Source organism: Bos mutus, chromosome 6 (assembly GCF_027580195.1).
Source record: "Bos mutus isolate GX-2022 chromosome 6, NWIPB_WYAK_1.1, whole genome shotgun sequence".
Lineage (NCBI taxonomy): Eukaryota > Metazoa > Chordata > Mammalia > Artiodactyla > Bovidae > Bos > Bos mutus.
The window spans coordinates 94,047,891-94,062,164 of record NC_091622.1 but is presented as its reverse complement, the minus strand read 5'-3'; the positions used below and the strand labels follow the sequence as shown (position 1 = coordinate 94,062,164).

Sequence of the window (14,274 nt, the reverse complement as noted above, 5' to 3'; positions counted from 1 at the left end):
TTCAGGGTCTGCTTTGACCACTGCTCATCCACCATCTGCAATACGAATCCTATTTTCTGGAGTAAGACCACTTATCTGTGGTTTCAAGGGCTACCCTCACTTCTGATCAAGTAATCACAAATTTGGGGTTCCCAGTACACCTCTGTTTTGACAACTGTCCAGAAAAACTCATAGAACTCAGGAAAATATTATACTTATGAGAAGAATTTTATTAGAGCAAAAAAAAAAAAAAAAAAAAGGATGTAAATGAGAACCAGACAAAAGAAGAGGTACACAGGGGTGAGGTCTGAGGGAGTTCCAAACAAGAAGCTTCCAGTGTCATCTCCAAGTGCAGTCAGAAAGCATCACTGTCCCAGAACATCAGTGTATAGCAACATGCACAAAATATTGCTAACAAGATAGTTCCTAAAGCTTTGATGTCCACAGTTCTCCTGGGATGTCATCACATGAGCAAGACTGATTGAGTCAGAGGCTATGTGATTGAACTACACACTCTCTCTTCCCTCTGGAAGTCCAATTGATATTACATGGCTCAAAACCCCAACTCTGTAATGACATGGTTGATATTTCTGGTATGGTCTGTCTCATTACTACAAACTATTTAGGCACTGTAAATAGCAAAATACTCTTATCACTCTGGAAATTCCAGGATACCTCTCAGGAACCGGGGGGAAAGGCCAGCCAATTGTTTATTATACAGGACTCAGTTCAGTTCAGTTGCTTAGTCGTGTTAGACTCTGTGACCCCATGGATGCAGCACGCCAGGCTTCCCTGTCCATCACCAACTCCCAGAACATGCTCAGACTATGTCCATTGAGTTGGTAATGCCATCCAACCATCTCATCCTCTGTTGTCCCCTTCTCCTCCCACTTTCAGTCTTTCCCAGCATCAGGGTCTTTTCCAATGAGTCAGTTTTTTGCATCAGGTGGCCAAAGTATTAGAGTTTCAGCTTCAGCATCAGCCCTTCCAATTAATATTCAAGACTGATTTCCCTTAGAATGGACTGGTTGGATCTCTTTGCAGTTCAAGGGACTCTCAAGAGTCTTCTCCAACACCACAGTGCAAAAGCATCATTCTTTGGTGCTCATCCTTCTTTATGGTCCAACTCTCACATCCATACATGACTACTGGAAAAGCCATACCTTTGATTAGATGGACCTTTGTTGGCAAAGTAGTGTCTCTGTTTTTGGATATGCTGTCTAGGTTGGTCATAACTTTTTTTCCAAGGAGCAAGCATCTTTTAATTTCATGGCTGCAGTCACCATCTGCAGTGATTTTGGAACCCAAGAAAATAAAGTCTGACACTATTTCCACATCTATTTGCCATGAAGTGATGGGACCAGATGCCATGGTTTTCAGTTTTGGAATGTTGAGTTTTTTTTTTTTTTTTAATTTTATTTTATTTTTAAACTTTACATAATTGTATTAGTTTTGCCAAATATCAAAATGAATCCACCACAGGTATACATGTGTTAGTTTTAAGCCATCTTTTTCACTCTCCTCTTTCACCTTCATCAGAGGCTCTTCAGTTCCTCTTCACTTTCTGCCATGAGGGTGGTGTCATCTTCATACCTGAGATTATTGATATCAGCTTGTGCTTCATCCCGCCCAGCATTTGGCATGTTGTATTCTGAATATAGACTTCCCTGGTGGCTCAGACGTTAAAGTGTCTGTCTACAATGCGGGAGACCTGGGTTCGATTCCTGGGTTGGGAAGATCCCCTGGAGAAGGAAATGGCAATCCACTCCAGGACTATTGCCTGGAAAATCCCATGGACAGAGGAGCCTGGTAGGCTACAGCCTATGGGGTCGCAAAGAGTCAGACACGACTGAGCGACTTCACTTCCTTTTCTTTATTCTGCGTATAAGTTAAATATGCAGGGTGGCAATATATAGCCTTGACGTACTCCTTACCCAGTTTGGAACCAGTACATTGTTCCATGTCTGGTTCTAACTGTTGCTTCTTGAACTGCATACAGACTTCTCAGAAGGCAGGTACGGTGGTCTGGCATTCGCATTTCTTTAAGAATTTTCCAGTTTGTTGTGATCCACAAAGTCAAAGGCTTTAGTGTAGTCAATGTGTTTCTGGATGTGTTTCTGGAATTCTCTTGCTTTTTCTGTGATCCAATAGATGTTGGCAATTTGATCTCTGGTTCCTCTGCCTTTTCTAAATCCAGCTTGAATATCTGGAAGTTCTTGGTTCACATACTGTTGAAACCTAGCTTGGAGAATTTTCAGCATTATTTGCTAGTGTATTATACAGGACTAGTTTTATATAGCATTATACGTATATATATTATCTATATAAATATGTATATAATATTTATATAGGTAATATATATACCATTATATAGCTATACAATACCAATATAGCATTATAAAGTATAACATTACTTTGCTAGCATATTATACAGGACTAGATTAAGCCAATCCTTAACAAAATGGCAGACTCTTAGAATCTTCTTTTATGTCAGCAGATGAGATCTGAAATATTCCTGCCACAGAGCCAAACGGGCTTCCTGTCTCAGGATTATTGGAGAAAGACTCTGCACCTCTGTGACTGGCAGTTTCAATCTGGACACACTCCATCTGCCCCTAGGAACAAAACTGCCTTTAACCCCGATAATTAAACTCTACTCAAAGCATCTTATTGTCTTGCCTTTGCCCCTCCAGTTAGATCTCGTGGAAAATGGTTGCAGCATATTTAGACGGAGTATCTTAACCTCTTTTAAACAATATGATTTGGAGCTGTGGTTACTTTCTGCTCTGTCAGTTCACCATTTAAGACCCAACAGAATGTATGTGGGAATAAAGAATTAGATTTCACACAAAAATTTACCATTAATATAGGCTTGCCAGGTGTTTTTGAGAGAAGGAATTAACCACAAAAATATTCCCTAGTGGTACTGAATAGAAAAGAATCTTTCAAAATAAATTACAAAGTAAAGTCAGATCTGAAGATTTTCTTTGGTTGTTACTTTTTTAATTCCTAAGAAAATTGTTAAGCTGTATAAAATGTAAAAATGATTGCTTCATTTCTTTTCAACTTTATGATTAGGTGGATTATAAAATTGTTAACCTGGCTTAATATTACCTACTATTGGCATAACATTTTAGAAATATAATAATGCCAAATGTAGAACTGAAAAATAGATGATCACTTCCTATCACCTTTGATAGAATAATGATAACTTGAATTATTTCAGTGAAATTTCAACAGGGGGGCCTATAACCAAATTATTGATCAAAATTGTTTAGTTCCCTCTAGTAATAACATGCATCTGTACTTTGCCACAGCCTTGGGGTAGACAGTATGTACTTTCCTAACCCTCAGCTTTGTGGCTTGCTTTGGTCAAAGATGCGAGCTGATGGAAAATAAGTAGGAGGACTGAAATGTGCTTGTACCTGGACATGCCTTGTCTGCACGGCCTGTTACCATGAGAAGAACTGACTCTGGAGAGTTAGAGCAGTAGCAGCTTGGACCCCAGAATCATCACATATGGAGCAGATCTGAGTCTAACCTGCAGCAAAGACTGAAAAACACCTGGACTCAATCCCCAGCATGGAAACAAGACCAGCTGAGCCCAGTCTAGTTAGCCAAGCCCTAGTAGACCTACAAACACACAAAAGAGAAGACATCATATTTTAAGCCACTGAATTTTGTGGAGTGACTTACTAAGTGGTATTATTATGGCAGTACTGGCTAATGCAGAAATTTGTATCTGGAAGTGGGATGCTGCCATAATAGATAATTGAAATATATAATATATATATATATATATATATATATATATATTTCAGTTCAGTCGCTCAGCCGTGTCCGACTCTTTGGAACCCCATGAATCACAGCATGCCAGGCCTCCCTGTCCGTCACAACTCCCGGAGTTCACTCAAACTCACGTCCATCGAGTCAGTGATGCCATCCAGCCATCTCATCCTCTGTCGTCCCCTTCTCCTTCTGCCCCCAGTCCCTCCCAGCATCAGAGTCTTTTCCAATGAGTCAACTCTTCACATGAGGTGGCCAAAGTACTGGAATTTCAGCTTTAGCATCAGTCCTTCCAAAGAACACCCAGGACTGACCTCCTTCAGAATGGACTGGTTGGATCTTCTTGCAGTCCAAGGGACTCTCAAGAGTCTTCTCCAACACCACAGTTCAAAAGCATCAATTCTTCGGCGCTCAGCCTTCTTCACAGTCCAACTCTCACATCCATACATGACCATTGGAAAAACCATAGCCTTGACTAGATGGGCCTTTGTTGGCAAAGTAATGTCTCTGCTTTTGAATATGCTATCCAGGTTGGTCATAACTTTTCTTCCAAGGAGTAAGCGTCTTTTAATTTCATGGCTGCAGTCACCATCTGCAGTGATTTTAGAGCCCCCCAAAATAAAATCTGACACTGTTTCCACTGTTTCCCCATCTATTTCCCATGAACTGATGGGACCAGATGCCATGATCTTAGTTTTCTGAATGTTGAGCTTTAAGCCAACTTTTTCACTCTCCTCTTTCACCTTCATCAAGAGGCTTTTTAGTTCCTCTTCACTTTCTGCCATAAGGGTGGTGTCATCTGCATATCTGAGGTTATTAATATTTCTCCTGGCAATCTTGATTTCAGCTTGTGTTTCTTCCAGCCCAGCCTTTCTCATGATGTACTCTGCATATAAGTTAAATAAGCAGGGTGACAGTATACAACCTTGATGTACTCCTTTTCCTATTTGGAACCAGTCTGTTGTTCCATGTCCAGTTCTAACTGTTGCCTCCTGACCTGCATATAGGTTTCTCAAAAGGCAGGTCATATATATAAATATATATTTGTTATATTATTAAAATATTTTATTTTTATTTTATTAATAAATTTAAAATATTTTATTAATATATTTTAATAATATCAATATGTTTTACTACTATATTCTTATCTATATTATTAATATATTTGTTTATATTATATTAATGTATTTATAAATATATAAAATATATATATTTATGACATTTACTTGGGGAATAAAGTGGCAGAGAGCAAAGAAACTTTGACAAGAGTCTGGAAAACATCCAAACATTTGATGTCAAACATTTGATAGAACTGTCACCCATAAGAACTCCAAATAAAGAAAAGAGATATCTATTGAGCTCATAGCATTGGAAAAGATTTTCAGTCAGAAAGTTGAAAATGTGCTGATTGTAACCAGATGTATTCGATAAGGTCCTATAATACTGAGGAGATCTCAGAACAGAACTCACTGATGAGAAGGCATAAGTGATAGTTGCTTTAAGCCACTGAGTTTGGGGTGCTTTGTTACACAGTATTATTGTGGCAATAGTTACAGATAGAGAATCTAAAACCTACATTAGTTTTAATCCAACATCCCTATGGTCTTCTTTCCATATATAAATACTGGCCAATCTCTGTGCTGAATGTTACAAGGAATATAAAAAAGAATTATTTATCTACAGAAATATTGACATTTGTGGAAAAGCTTTATTTTTAGATGAAGTAATTTAAAATATTATATTTAATGAAAAGCTGGTTAATAATTTTAAAATATCAGCCATCTCATTTACAAATGTATATTTCATATATATTTTTAACACGCTCTAGCATCCTTACTACAAGACATTTTAAATATTGAAAAGTTGATGAAAACTGAATAATTCAGTGATTAAATTATGTTATACTTACTAGTTTTGCCTGTCAGTGAGAGACTAATAAATATTCTTCTGTTTATTTTAATTGCTGGAGAATGTATCTCTGACCAAATTAAGACATCCCAGAGCTGAACTGAACCAATATGGCCAGTGTGATTAATTTGGTTTAAATCACTCCTGGAGTCTTAATTCTAGGAAGAGACCTCATAAATTCTAGCATGGTACCAGCCAGCAAGGTTGCAGTGCCAGGGTTAATGTTTATGCCTGTGTCCTGGCTCGGTCTACTTATCCCCAAATGAAGACCAACTAAAACCAGTCCAAACATGAGAGGGGCTGCCAGAGTAGATTTCCAGCATTATAGTAACTTGTACATATTTATTCACCTCCGTTGTCTGATTAAGAAAGAGTATCTATATCCATAAAGGGCAAATCCCTGGCACACAATGATACCACAGAGCTGTAATATAATGAGAATATGAACATGAACATTGTGTGGCCAAGAAGTGCATCATCTCGCAGAAACAAATGTTTACTTAGGGAAAATGTGTGCACCATCTTGGTCTGTTTTTCTACCCTCCCTTCCTTTGGTATCCTATCCATCTAGAAAGAAAGATGAAGGTGCAACACAGACATAAACCAGAACAGGAGGGAAAAACCCTCACCGATGAGTTGCCAGTGCAGGTTCGGCGACCGACACTGGTTGCTTGGGGCTGGTGCACTGGGACAACTCAGAGGGATGGTACGGGGAGGGAGGAGGGAGGAGGGTTCAGGATGGGGAACACGTGTATACCTGTGGTGGATTCATGTTGATGTATGGCAAAACCAATACAATATTGTAGAGTTAAAAAATAAAATAAACAAAACAAAACAAACAAACAATAAAAAAAAACCCTAAAATTCAAATCTCCATTGGGTCAAACATTCCAAGTGTAGTATAAACATTTCAAAATATTTGCTCAGTGTATACATTCAACCCTGGAGAAGGGCATGGCAACCCACTCCAGTATTCTTGCCTGGAGAACTCCTTAGGCAGAGGAGCCTGTGGGGCTACAGTCTATGGAGTCACAAAGAGTTGGACACAACTGAGCAACTTACACACACATACATTTAAACATATCCAAAAAATTCATCCAATAAAAATAGTTCCTTTCCATGATGCAGGGCACACAAAGCTGGTGCTCTGTGTCAACCTGGGGGGTGGGGTGGGGAGGGAGGTGGGAGGGGGATTCAGGGGGGAGAGAACACATGTATGCCTATGGCTGATTCATACTGATGTATGGCAAAAGCCATCACAACATTGTAAAGTAATTATCCTCCAATTAAAATAAATAAATTAATTAAAAAATGATTTCTTACTCTTCAGTGAGCTTTCCAGCCTGAGTCATGAACCTAAAAGGGACATCTTAGCACATGCCAGAGATTTCTTTCTTTCTTTTGTAACTGGGGGGAAAAAGTCAGTTTCCACTGCTTAACTGGCCGATTGTTCCTTATGCCAAACCAGACATTGGTCTGTCCTTTCCTTGAAAATGCAAGCTTTCTTAGTAATAAGGACTTTAAAAAATTCTCCACTAAAAAAGCCTTATTATTTTTCTTAGCTTTTGTTTTGTTTGCTAAAAAATGAACTATAAAGAAACATACTATTTTTGTAATTTATTTATTTTTGGCTGTGCTGGGTCTTCGGTTGCTGAGTGGACTTTTCTCTAGCTGTGGCGAGTGGGGACTACTTTCTAGTTTCAGTGTCTATTTTGGGCGCCTCATTGTGGTGGCTTCTCTTGTTGCGAAACACAGGCTCTAGGCGCTCAGGCTTCAGTAGTTGTGGCTCACAGGCTTAGTTTTTCCGTGGCGTGTGGGATCCTGGGAGACCAGGGATAAAACCTATGTCTCCTGCACTGGCAGGCAAATTCTCTACCACTGAGCCACTAGGGAAGTCCAAGAAACATACTATGTTTAAAGCTTCAGTTTAATTTGTTGGATGATGGGAGCTAAAATATGTGCTGTCAATATGAAGTCAGGAGGCATTTCCATATCAAAGAGACTAGGTGCTTGTAAGATAGTAAACTGAATGGAATTTTGGAGTAAGATTTGATTCTGTAGGATTCTCTTTGTGATTAAAAAAAAAAAAGAAAACCCTTGTTATTACCCTCCAGATCAATGGAAATATTAAAACCAATGTTATTGGCATTTATCAAATACAATGAGACCCACTGGCATCAGGGCTGAGGAATTATGGGCTTCACTTGCCCCGGGAGTTCAAAGGGTATAGCAATAAGCTTTTAGCATATTTCCCACAAACAGGGCAGTGAAATGGTTGAATATTTAACCAGCACCAAAGCATCACATTGCACCTCCTGTACTTGAGAACTGAACCTGTCAGCTCCTAACCTGTGTGCATTTTCAAACAGTTAGCGCAGTTTACCATCTGAAAACCATCACATCACCCCCACTGTTAAAGCAAATTCCTTCATAAATGTTAAAGGATAATGTTATACTTCCAACCATATTTGGCACACAGGAATCGTGCATTTCGTGTATATTTTATCTTTGACCCAAGAGGGAAGAGTGGAAACCACTGCTCGCTTTTGTAGACATACAAGAGTGGCTTTTTTTTTTTTGATCCAGAGAGTTTGTACTGCATTATTAGGAGAATCCAATGTCATCCCAAGAGAAACTGGTCAAGGTTTCTATGGTATTTCATATCTGCAAGACACAGAAGTATCTCCATCTCCAGCTATTGATACTACCTCTAAAATTAGGACCAGGAACTCCACAGCTTAAGCAACTTAAGTGGGTTTGGAAATAACATTTGTTCACGTTCTTTATGTAACATAATAGTTTTGGTAAGTATAATATGTGGAAGGAGCTCATTGTGGGATATGTTTCTACATAGCAGTAGCCAAGGTCAAGGGTTTGATGCCTGTTTGAGATTTCTCAAATTCCACTTCATTGGGTTGGAGTGCTCTGCCCCAGTTTGGCTTAGAGATGATATTTTCTCTGGACTGGAATTATAAAGAAAGCTATTTAAAATGCATAAACAGCGCCTGAGCCATGTCGTGGATTTACCATCCAGCAGGACATTCACACAAGGCACGACCTCACTTCCTAACTGCTTGACTGAAGGCCTCATTCCCTTCCCAGCTATTAATATTCATGGGAATTTGTACCAAAGGGTTCAGGCAGAATGAAAAATAACATACTGGAATATCACAGAATAACTTGAAATTTTTAAGCCCCAACTTTCCCTGGAATGTCCTTTAGAAAATGAAGAATCAGTTGTGTTCGGTTCAGTTCATTCACTCAGTTGTGTCCAACTCTTTGCAACCCCATGAACCGCATCACGCCAGGCTTCCCTGTCCATCACCAACTCCCGGAGTTCACCCAAACCCATGTTCATTGAGTTGGTGGTGCCGTCCAACCACCTCATCCTCCGTCATCCCCTTCTCCCCCTGCCCTCAATCTTTCCCAGCATCAAGGTCTTTTCAAATGAGTCAGCTCTTCGCATGAGGTGGCCAAAGTATTGGAGTTTCAGCTTCAAAATCAGTCTTACCAGTGAATACCCAGGACTGATCTCCTTTAGGATGGACCAGTTGGATCTCCTTGCAGTCCAAGGGACTCTCAAGAGTCTTCTCCAACACCACAGTTGGAATCGATTCTTATGCGCTCAGCTTTCTTTATAGTCCAACTCTAACATCCATACATGACCACTGGAAAAACCACTGACTAGACGTTTATCAGTTGTGTTAATTTTATCTTAATTTTTGGTACAGTAAAAAATAAATAAATAGAATTGTATGTCAGGAAGTCTGATACCAAAGGGCTTCCCAGGTGGCTCAGTGGTAAAGAATCTGCCTGCCAATGCAGGAGACATGGGTTCGATTCCTGGGTCAGGAAGATCCCCTGGAGAATGGCAACCCACTCTAGAATTCTTGCCTGGGAAATCCATGGACAGAGGAGCCTAGCAGACTGCACTCCATAGGGTTGCAAAAGAGTCAGACATGACTGAGTGACTAAACAACAACAGATACCAGATCATTTGATAATTCAACCAATTTTTATATTTATGAATGTTCACTATATGCTTGTCATAGTGGTAATCACCAGAATATAGAAGAAATTAAGCTTTTGTTCTTACAAAGTCTACAGTCTAGTAGTAGAACTAAATGGATACTTCATTTGGCAAGTAAGAACTTTCCCAGTCTACAAATGCTATCAGTAAAGTGGGAGGATTAAGGTAACTGATTTTTGTGGCTGTGCATTTATGATTTGGTGTTAAAAATATATCTCAGAAGTCAAATATTTTCAAGATATACAATGTACAGAGCACTGCACTTTGCTCTTTGCATGTATGTGGCCCTTTAATTCCCACAAGAACACAGTGAAGGACACTGTTACATGCTACTGCAGAGAGCAGTAGGCACCAGAACAAGGTCACACAGCTGGTTAGAGGCAGACCCAGAACTGGGACTCCAGTCTGTCTACAACTGATATACAAACCACCTCAGAGTAAGAGTAAACTAAAATGGTCCATCAGAGATGTGGTTAAAGTGGAATCATAGCCTACTTTGATAACCTACTTCAACTCTTTGTGACCCTGTAGACTCTGACCTGCTGGGCTCTTCGGTCCATGGCATTCTCCTGGTAGGAATGCTGGAATGTATTGCCATGGCCTCCTCTAGGGGATCTTCCCGACCCAGGGATCAAACCCACATCTCTTACATCTGTTGCATCGGCAGGCGGGTACTTTACCACTTGGAGAAGGAAACGGCAACCCACTCCAGTATTCTTGCCTGGATAATTCCATGGATAGAGGAGCCTGGCAAGCTACAGTCCATGGGGTCGCAAAGAGTCAGACATGACTGAGTGACTGTCACTCACATAGCCTACAAGATGAAAAGTCATGACACCTTTTCATGGTGAAACTGATATGCTGAAGGGAAGATCGAGCAGAGTCATTTCTAGATCACATCTGCTTAGAGATTAAGTACAGATATGCACTATCATATTTCATAATTTATATTTTTCTTATTAAATAGTAATCAAGAGAAGAACGTGAGCTGGAATGTGGTGGCTGGAATGGGACTCGTAAAACATGCTATTTGTCTGTATGCACTTGCTGTTGGCTGGCTGGAGTAGAAACCATTTAACAATCCACAGAGATCGCAGCATGGTGTCCTGGAAAGAGCTTGGCCCTGGGAACCCGACTCTTGCCAATGACTCTGCATGGCACTGGGAACTCATTTCCTTTAACTAGGATTCAGTGCTTCTATCTGTAAGATGAGTCCAATGGATCTGGTTCAGTTTTTAGCTTTTGTGACAGTTTCCAAAGGAATTAAGCTCCATGATGTTGATAGCCTGACTTTAGAAATAGAAAGCCCAATGTCTGCTAAATACATATACTGACTGATCTCTGGCCTTTGTTGGAAACTCTTCTCCTTTATCTAGCCCTCACCTAAACACATGCATATATACACCTTCTCCTTCTTCTCATCTTACTTCTCCTCCTCCTTCTTCCTCTTCTTTATCTCGATCCTTCCACCCCTTTCTCTGACTGTTGTCTACCTGACTAATCCCTAGTAATTTTTTTCAGACCTTAACTTGGAAATTACTGTTTGGGGAAGCTTTTACTGTCTCTGAAAGTCTTAGTTATGTGTCCACCTTTTGTTGCTGTTCAGTCGCTTAGTTGTGTCCTACTTTTTGTGACCCCATGGACTGCAGCATGCCAGGCTTCCCTGTTCTTCACCATCTCTTGGAGTTTGCTCAAACTCATGTCCATTGAGTCAGTGAAACCAGCCAACCATCTCATCCTCTGTCATCCCCTCCCCCTCCTTCCTTCAATCTATCCCAGCATCAGGGTCTTTTCCAATGAACTGGCTCTTTTCATTAGTTAGCCAAAATATTGGAGCTTCATCTTCAACATCTGTCCTTCCAAGGAATATCATGGTTGATTTCCTTTAGGATGGACTGGTTTGATCTCCTTGCTGTCCAAGGAACTCTCAAGAGTCTTCTCTAGCACCATAGTTCAAAAGCATCAGTTCTTGGCACTTAACCTTCTTTATGGTCCAACTCTCACATCTGTACATAACTACTGGAAAAAAACAGCTTTGACTATACAGACCTTTGTCAGCAAAGTTATGTGTCCAACTACCAATATCTATAAAATTACTGTGTACTTCCTTTGTCACTGAGTTGTTTTCAGGGTTACAGTATATAATATGTACAGTGCTTGGATCTATGCTTAGCACATTAAAGTACTCAATAGCTAACATCATCATCACCACCATCATAATCCTTACTGAACTTATGGTACTCTTTTTTATTAGTCTCTTTGATCCTCTGTGTCATCTACTAAGTGTTAGCTTTGAGAGGGCTGGGACCATAAAGTTTGGCTTACTGTATCACCAGCAGCTTAGCACTGTGAGTGACAAGAGTAGGTAAATGTATCATAATTACTTGATGTTAAATAACACATAGCAATTTACATAAGGATCATTCATGCAACAAAGCAAGTTGAGCCCTTAAGCATATTCTAGTGGAACAGACAATGCTATTTAAAATAACGTGATCTTACGAGGGCAGTAAAAAAGCTTTGAATTAAATTTTATGGAGGACATAGAAAAAGAAGTAACTAATCTTGCCTGGGGGATGAAGTACACTTGAGCTGAGCTTTGAAGAACCAGAGTGATCTAATACAGCAGAGATACGAGGGAGGAATTATGTCATATATGAAAAAAAATGGTATAAATAAAAAGATAAGGTGGGAAACTGCATAGTGGATTTGTACCATTGACTTATTAGATCCTTGGGACAGTGCAGCTCAGGTAGGGAAGAAGTCTATTAGAAAGTAAAGAGAGATGAGAATGGGAAGAAGGTTAAGACTTTAAATGTCTTAAATTTTATGCTGTTATATGGTGATATGATGCTTTCAAAAAGCTTTTCCTCAACTCTTAGTCACTGCTGAACCCCCTGCAATCTGTAATCTTGCATCTTATTGAAAATCTAGGTACTGCTGCTGCTGCTAAGTTGCTTCAGTCGTGTCCGACTCTGTGCGACCCCATAGACGGTAGCCCACCAGGCTCCCCTGTCCCTGGGATTCTCAAGGCAAGAACACTGGAGTGGGTTGCCATGTCCTTCTCCAATGCGTTAAAGTGAAGAGTGAAAGTTAAGTCGCTCAGTCGTGTCCGACTCTTAGCGACCCCATGGACTGCAGCCTACCAGGCTCCTGCATCCATGGGATTTTCCAGGCAAGAGTACTGGAGTGGGGTGCCATTGCCTTCTCCGAGGTACACATTCACCTAAATATTAAATTGGATCCTGTTTTGACTTTCCCTCTAACATTTCCTCTTTTCCATCTTCCACCCTTGTCCAATCGATGAGAGATCCTGTTAATTTTACTTCCAGAATTGCTCTCAAATTCAAAGCATCATATCCATTCTTTCTGCCACTAACTAAATTCAGAGTATTAAAATATTTTCTACCTGCTTTCCTACTCACATTGTGGCCAGTCACTTCTGAAACACTGAACCTTGATCTACTCCATTAAGCTTCTATTTTAAATTTATTTAATCTGCCAGAACCACTATTAATTCTAACTTTAATATTTCGCATGTTCATTTTGGCAGCACATATACTAAAGTTGGAATGATACATAGGAGATTATCATGGCCCCTGTGCAAGGATGATGCAAACTTGTGAAGCACTAAAATAATAATAATAACATTCCATGAGAAGAAACGACTTTAGCAATGTTCTACATGTTAAAAGACTCTGTATTTTCCTTTTATATGATTCTAATTATTAAGAGGTTAATTAGTGAGGTCATAAGCAGTGGCTAAATTTTCTTAGATCTGGTGAATAAAATTAACCTTCTATGAAAAACATTTTAAAGGTTTGCATGAACAGTATAGAACAACTATCCTCACAAATATAGTTTTCTGTAAAAAAAGTTAAAAGTCTCCAGGTTACAAACCAGTATTCCTTTAATCTATACAATCTATTTATTATTACAGAAAGCTCTTTTCTTAAGAGACACAACTTGGAAATTGACTTTCTGATAAGATCCAAAATAAATATCAATTATTTTATTAGAGGTTGCAAAATCATGCTTTTCTCATTTATCATTTCATTAACATCTTTCAGTGAGAATTCTTCATAGAGAACTTTTATTCATTAGCTAGGACTATTTGGTCATCTTCAATTTAGCTCATAAAGGGGAAGCAAGACAAGTTTTTTATTCTTAGCCTTTTGCTTTTAAATAAAATGGTTAATGAATTAAATTTTGTTTTGTTGGTTCTCATACATTATGAACTTTTGGATTTTTACATAATGAAAGTTTCAGTAGCATTCATTATTCTTATTGATGCTCCAATGTCACGGTCTTTAGCTGTTCATATCGTCTTCATTTTAGTGTCTATTTATGGCCTTTCAACATAACTCACATTCTTTGATGGCCTGTATTTTGGCTACTTGTGCAGACACAGAACAACAAAAAACAGATTCTGGACCCAGACTGACCGAGTTCAGTATACCTGATCTCCACCTATCAAACTGTGTTCCTGAGTATCAGTTTACCCTTCTGTGCCTTGGTTACCTTGTCATTCAATGGCATTATTAATAATATAATATGAATAACATAACAAT

The 14,274-nt window shown here is 39.3% G+C and overlaps 1 non-coding gene across 1 annotated transcript; it reads left to right on the top strand.

Annotated features, from left to right (window-relative positions):
• Positions 1 to 13,242: 13,242 nt before the first annotated feature.
• Positions 13,243 to 13,345, top strand: LOC138988374 (U6 spliceosomal RNA). The gene has a single exon (XR_011464675.1). It is a non-coding gene; the product is annotated as a U6 spliceosomal RNA (small nuclear RNA).
• The last annotated feature ends 929 nt before the right edge of the window (positions 13,346 to 14,274 follow it).